A 6,307-nucleotide genomic window follows, 5' to 3' on the forward strand; every position below is an offset into this window, starting at 1 on the left:
AACCCATTCTTGAATATCTGTCCCGGGGTTAAGATGTAGACATGTTTCCAAATCTGTTTTTTCATCAGAATTAGCTGGGGAGATATGCAATAAAACTCATTTCAAGGTGCTTCTTCCACACAATGCCAACAATTCTGATCCACAGAATCTAAGCTAGGTCTGTACACACACACACACACACACACACACACACACACACACGATGCCAAAAGGTGTCTACACATTTTAAGAAAGAAAAAAACTATTAAAATTGTAATACTCGATATATACCGATAACAAAAGATGAATACAAGTCACACTTTGAATTCTGCAATTGCAAGAGGTACTCAAAGTGGTTACCATCAGCATCCAGACATTTCTGATCATGGTGAACTACTGCTTGAGCAACATTGACCAAAGTGTCCACATGTATACATTTTTTTGGCTACACACACACACACACATATATATATATATATATACATATATATATATAAAATCAATTATTCAGAAACAGAGTTAGTACTTCAAACTACAGGTTAATCTCTTGCCATCACATTCATACTTTCCTGGGGTGTGGGTAAGGGATTAAAAGATACATATTTCTTTATCCTATATCATCATTATCTGCTTGGGTATAGGTCTAGTGCATATGATTAATAGGACTAGAATTTTTGGTAGGAGAGATAAAGACTTTAAAATTGTTTCTATAACTAGTTTTCCACAATTTCTCCTTAATCTTTATTTTAAAAATAATGTAAAAGTGACTTTTCTCTCTCTCTCCCAGGTTAAACATAGTAGACCCAAGTTAGGACCCAGGTGAAAACCAGGGTGAGAGGGTGAGAACTTTCTTAATTGCACAATGAGAATCTCTGTAAATTCACTCCTCTATAAAAGCATCAGAAACACTGGGACAATCAATGTATTCAGAACTCTAGAAATTAATAAAAATCTTGCATAAAAATATGAAGAGAGTTTATCCAAAAAATACTGCTGAACATTAGTAAGATTAATAGGGTTTGTGACATTTGATCTTGGCCGAATCCAACTGCCCTCTTCCCAGTTCTGTGGTAGCCTTGAAAAATGAGAAACATCACAAACACATTAGTTGTGAAAGTCATCAGCCCACCTTTGATCTCATGAAAAGTCCCATCCTCAGATTGTCATCACTATTTGACATATGTTGCAGCTCCTGAGAAAAGCCTCACTTACAAGGCTTGTTATTTGACTGACTCAATGAAAAAGTCCTACCTCTAGTGCATTTGTCAAAAACATTCAGCAGCTGGGCCGACCAAGTGGCGCGATGGTTAAGAACTGGCTTGGGATGCCAGAGGGCCCCGGTTCGGATCCCACATATGAGGGCCAGTGACACTGCCCTCCACAGCTAAGATGCTGAACAACAGCTCAACCTGGAGCTGGGCTGCCGTGAGTCACCGGCGATGGCTAGGCTGCAGCCCCTGTGGCAGTGGGTTGCCATGGGCTACCGTGTGTAGCCAGCAGCCAGCGTGAGTGGCCAGCAGCCGCAGTGAGCAGCCGTCCAGAAGCCAGCGACTGATCTGCCTCACCCGGGAAGAGCGCAATGATGGTGCCAACTTGGGCCAATGAAGCAACGTCCTCCACAACTAGACTGAAGAACAAAAGGATAGCAACTTGTCTGTTCCCCTTCCCCCAATTCCCCAGCACTGTTCCCATCCCCCCAATTCCCCAATAAAAAAAATCTTAAAACAAAACAAAACAAAAAAACATCCAGCAGCAATTGCATAATATAGCAGTTGCCTGAGTCTTTGGTAACAACTTGGGCAAACAAGATCCTGTCCAAAACTTTAAGAGGAAAAGATGGAGAATGAGATGTCCATAAGAAACTCCAACAAATTCCTGAAAGTCTTGAAAGGAAATGTGCATGGGTAGGGCTGTGCCAAGTCCCAGAAATACATAAGCAATCATCTGTGCTGACTTTGAGACTTGGTGCAAGCAGCAAGTGAAGGCTAAGGCAGAGTTGTAAGCTTCCAGAGTATTGAATGCATGTTAACAAATACACACAGAGCTCCTTGGCAAAGGGTGGGACACATGTTGGCTCCAGGCATTTAAGGAACTCCCTGTCCAATAATTAGCTGTACGCTTGAGAATAAGGTGCATTATAGTCTTGTTGAGTTTAGTGTTCTACAGATTCCTGCTGTTAGGGAGTGAACTCTGCCTCTCTAAAATCTATGTGGGAGCCCTAATCTTCAATGTGACTATTTGCAGATAGAACCTTTATGGAGGTAATTAAAGTTAAATGAGGTCATAATGGTGAGGCACTAATCTGATAGGACTGCTGTCCTTATAGAGGAAGAGACAGCAGAACTCTCTCTCTCTCTCTCTCTCTCTCTCTTCACAAAGTAAAATTTCATGTGAAGATACATCAAGAAGGCAGCTTTCTGTCAGCCTGGAAGAGAGGCCTCACCAGATACCAATGTTGTGGGCACACTGATCTTGGACTGCTAGCCTTCAGAACTGTGAGAAAATAAATTTCTGTTATTTAATCCCCTTAGCGCCTCTGATATATATATACATATATATATATATGTATATATGTATATATATGTATCTGTGTGACACAGAGCCTGTTATGATCACAAAATACGGTGAATGTTGCTGTCAAGTGCCATCCAACAGAAAGGCAGGGATCTTCAATACGAGAAGTGGCACATCAAACCTTAGTAACAGTGTGTGACAACTTTCAACTTGTTTGGTCCATTCAGTCAGATGTGAGCTACGGTTGAGAGAAGGTGTGTTTTAAAGTGTGCCATAAATCATCCTCCATCATGACAATGCTCCGTGTCACACATCGCTTCTGGTATATGGCAATTTATGTCAAATAAATACATTACAGTGTGTCCTCTTCCACCTTATTCACCAGATCTGGCACCATGCAACTTCTGGCTCTTCCCAAAAGTCAAAATGATCATGAAAGGTAAACATTTTGAATTGATTCAGGACATAGAGACAGCTATGACAGCATAACTAAAGGCACTCACGAAAGAGGACTTCCAGAACTGCTTCAGAAAGTGGCAAGAATGATGGGATAAGTGTGTTCGAAGTAAGGGGGAGTATTTTGAGGGAGATTCATGGCAATGTGTCTTTTACTATAATACTTTTTTTTATTTCAACATTCACTGTATTGTTTGATCACACATCATATATTGGCCTATTGCTACTGGACTAATGCCTAACCACAGATATCATATGACCACAAGAATTGTGCTGTCTATAACAAACTGAATGTCATTTTATACACCAAACCATAAAGTCAGGTGTGTTTAGTAGCACTCCATTATTATCAAAATAAAGCTCTTGAAGGCACAATCTACATAGGCAGGTGGCTCAAATTCCCAATGTACCTATACTTGTTGCACTGTCATATTTTTCTCCACACCTCCAGCCTCAGAGGGAGTTCCTTATGTTAACAAAGAATAACAACATATGAGCGATTTAGAGGTGAATCTGCAGGGTATATCATCACCAGTTGGAAGTTGATTGCTATCTGAGGGTGACCCAGAAGGTCAAAGTGGTTGAGATATTGGATTGTTGGAAAAGTCATGATGTCTTTTTTTTATGTTTTTTGTTGCAAAAATGTGTCATGACCTTTCTGACAACCCAATATTTCATGGTAAGCAGAACGTTGATTGTTCTTTGATGTTCAGCATTACATCTGATTGTTTACTTTTATGAGAAGGAGACACGGAGAGAATGAACAATCTGTGCCACTTTATCAGCACTGTCCAATGATTTGGCTGGGTGATAAGAAGGTGTGGCAGACAGAAGATTGAAGAATTGGTGAGAAGTAGGTTTGAGAACTAGGTATGAGGAATGAGGATGAACCTCTTGAATTGAGCCCAAAGTGTCGGGGTATTTGTGCTCCATTCAAATACTCTCCAGAGGGAAGTCATTGCAGAGAAGGCTCTTGTTGATAAAGCAAACAATCTGTCTTGTTCTTGGGAGGTCTTTGACTGCTCTTCTCCATCTATCTTTCTGCTTGGTCAATGGATTTATGTAGAATGTGATAATAGCAGCAGGAATTGAGTTTTATTTATGTTATGAGAATATGGTCTCATCCTTACTAAAGCTGACATAGATTCTGACACTAATGAGTGCTTTGTTGTCAGCAACAGAAGCCAATGTTGAGCCCTGATTATGCACCATGACCTGAGGTGATCATCCAACCACTTTGTGCAGAGTTTATTACTTTGGACCTCTTCAATCATAGATAGGACAGCAACTCTTTTCTCAGTAGGGTAGACACTTATGGTGGATAAATAATTGCCTGCTCTGACCAGAAGGTTTTTGCCAGCACCACTATCCACAGATTACTCAATGCCTTATTCACCATTAAAGGATTCCATGCAACTTTGCTTCTGACCAAGGAATTAATTTTCAGCAAAAGAGTGAGGTAATTCACTAACACTCTTAGGATTGAATTTTCTCAACATGTATCCTATAATCCAGAAGTACCATTTTAGGCTCTACCTGCTCCAGGCTCTACATGGTATCAACATGTTTCCCTGTGTCCATTTCTGTGTCCATCTTGCTCTTTGTTGTCCCATCTATTTCCTGGCCTCTTACCTCCTTACTCCCACTTTCCTCCCATTTTTTTTCCTGCCCTTGCTCCTACCCCTATTCCCTTTCTCATGCTTTTTTTGAGATGCATATTTTTGAGATTCATATTTCACTTTCTTTTTTTTAATTAAAGTTTATTGGGATGACAATGGTTAGTAAAGTTACATAGGTTTCAATGTACAATTCTGTAATACATCATCTATATATCACATTGTATTTTTCACAACCCAGAGTCAGTTCTCCTGCATATTTTACTTTCTTCTCACTACAATTAGGAGTGGTAAACATTCAAGGAAAAGGACTGGGATGTGGACCCAGAATAATGAAAAGGACCAAGAAGCAGACAGGGCTTAACCAGATCTTATGTTTGAAGGGCTAAAGTAGTTGTCCTTTGGACAAAATAACAAACACACAACAATACCAACACCTAGATACCTGGAGATGGGATCTCTATCCTCTACCTAAATAGTATCTCACTTTAACTGACCTTATGAAGCCTACTGCTGCCAATTAGCACTAAAATTTGAGTGACTTTTAATTCAACAATTTTATAACTGCATAGGGTTGGCTGTTATCCATACCATTTATGGAGGTTAAGTGGCTTGCCCAAGTACACATAGTTTGTTAGGTGTGGAACTAGGAATGGAATCCAGTTCTTCTGGCCATCAGTAACCTCCCTTATTGATACACGACACTGCTTTTTGTCTAAATATTAATTCTCTAATACCATTTTCAGTTTCTGTCTTTTTCTGCACTACCCTTAGATACCCAAAGTGCTGGTAACTATGTCCCTGACAAGTGCTATTGGAATAGAAATACATACAAACCAGTAGGAAGTATGAGTGAGCTAACATAGACAACTCAAGTTATTTGTCTCTAGTTATGTATGACAGTTATAAGGCCAAATTTTATTAAGTTCAGTCTCTTATTTCCAATTTTAAATTATCAGGGACTCAGAGATTTCAGAACAAATAGTAAATCTCACAATGCACTGCAGATTGCAGAAAGCCTGCACATCAGAGAACGATTCTGACTGAGCATCTAAACAGGATCCCAAAGCCAATTTGCACTTTTTTTTTCTGCAAAAATTCAACTTTGGATTCATCTTATAGATCTGGGCATGATCTAACATGCAATAGAATACTGAATCACAAAGGCTGGATCAGACTTCAGAGAAGCATGAAATGATTTATTCTTCCTATTTATTCTTCTAGCTTTTCTTTTGCTTTTGGTTCAGAAGCTCGAGTGTGGATAAAAAAAACTTTTATAGATAAGATCACGAAATTAATTTAGCAGTGGGCATCTAATTCTTGCAACTGAAGGCCAGCATGCTCTGGACTGCCTCCAGGAAGAGAATGATAGCAGTCCCTAAAAGAGGCAACTTATCCTCACAGAAAGCACTGGGCAGCAGTGATGGGTTGTAGTGCTGTCTCGGCCTCTGGAGTTGCCATGGAAAGGTATCTTGCCTCTCTCATTCTCAGTTATCATAATGTGTAAAGTAAGAAGCTTGACTCCATAGGGGGTACAAATTCAAATGGCTACAGGGCCAAGAAGAAAACATAAATAGCTTGAGTAGGCTGGGTGAGAACTGTGGCAAGGCAGACAATGCTGGCCTGACTTAAACGGACAGTTTCTTTTGAATTCCAGCTCATTACTGCATTAGAAATGCAAGCCCATTATTGCTAGATATTTGGATTTTTTAAAAGCTGGAAATCCTGAATTTAAAATAAAA

Source organism: Hipposideros armiger, unplaced genomic scaffold (assembly GCF_001890085.2).
Source record: "Hipposideros armiger isolate ML-2016 unplaced genomic scaffold, ASM189008v1 scaffold_800, whole genome shotgun sequence".
In the NCBI taxonomy this organism is placed as follows: domain Eukaryota; kingdom Metazoa; phylum Chordata; class Mammalia; order Chiroptera; family Hipposideridae; genus Hipposideros; species Hipposideros armiger.